Source organism: Mustelus asterias, unplaced genomic scaffold (assembly GCF_964213995.1).
Source record: "Mustelus asterias unplaced genomic scaffold, sMusAst1.hap1.1 HAP1_SCAFFOLD_899, whole genome shotgun sequence".
Lineage (NCBI taxonomy): Eukaryota > Metazoa > Chordata > Chondrichthyes > Carcharhiniformes > Triakidae > Mustelus > Mustelus asterias.
The window spans coordinates 30,331-32,015 of record NW_027590845.1 but is presented as its reverse complement, the minus strand read 5'-3'; positions in this window follow the sequence as shown (position 1 = coordinate 32,015).

Sequence of the window (1,685 nt, the reverse complement as noted above, 5' to 3'; positions counted from 1 at the left end):
CTGCAACACTCTGCTATATCCCACACTCCTCACTGTAACACTCTGATAAACCCCACACCTTTCCCAGTAACTCCCTGATGTACACATCAACCCTCACTGTAACACTCTGATGTACCCCACTCCCCTCACTGCAACATTCTTATATACCCCACACCCCTCACTCTACACTCTGATACATCCCACAACCCTCACTGTAACACTCATTTATACCCCACACCCCTCATTGTAACACTCCGATATATCCCACAACCCTCACTGTAACACTCTGAAATACCCCACACCCCTCATTGTAACACTCTGATATACCCCACACCCCTCACTGTGACACTCTGATATATCCCACACCCCTCACTGTGACACTCTGATATATCCCACACCCCTCACTGTAACACTCTGATATATCCCACACCACTCACTGTAACACTCTGATATACCCCACACCCCTCACTGTAACACTCTGATATACCCCACACCCCTCATTGTAACACTCTGATATACCCCACACCCCTCACTGTGACACTCTGATATATCCCACACCCTTCACTGTAACACTCTGATACATCCCACACCCCTCACTGTAACACTCTGATAAACCTCACACCCCTCCCTGTAACACACTGATATACCCCACACCCCTCTCTGTAACACTCTGATATACCCCACACCCCTCTCTGTAACACTCTGATATACCCCACACCCCTCTCTGTAACACTCTGATATACCCCACACCCCTACTGCAACACTCTGCTATATCCCACACCCCTCACTGTAACACTCTGATATACCCCACACCCCTCACTATAACACTCTGATATACCCCACACCCCTCACTGTAACACTCTGATATATCCCACACCCCTCACTGTAACACTCTGATCTATCCCACACCCCTCACTGTAACACTCTGATATACCCCACACCCCTCTCTGTAACACTCTGATATATCCCACACCCCTCACTGTAACACTCTGATATACCCCACACCCCTCACTGTAACACACTGATATACCCCACACCCCTCACTGTAACACTCTGATACATCCCACACCCCTCACTGTCACACTCTGATAAACCTCACACCCCTCACTGTAACACTCTGATATATCCCACACCCCTCCCTGTAACACTCTGATATACCCCACACCCCTCACTGTAACGCTCTGATATACGCCACACCCCTCACTGTAACACTCTGATATACCCCACACCCCTCACTGTAATACTCTGATAAACCCCACACCCCTCACTGTAACGCTCTGATATACCCCACACCCCTCACTGTAACACTCTGATATACCCCACACCCCTCACTGTAACGCTCTGATATACCCCACACCCCTCACTGTAACACTCTGATATATCCCACACCCCTCACTGTCACACTGATATATCCCACACCCCTCACTGTAACATTCTGATATATCCCACACCCCTCACTCTACACTCTGATACATCCCACAACCCTCACTGTAACACTCTGATATACACCACACCCCTCACTGTGACACTCTGATATATCCCACACCCCTCACTGTAACACTCTGATATATCCCACACCCCTCACTGTAACACTCTGATATACCCCACACCCCTCACTGTAACAATCTGATATACCCCACACCCCTCACTGTAACACTCTGATATACCCCACACCCCTCATTGTAACACTCTGATATAACCCACAC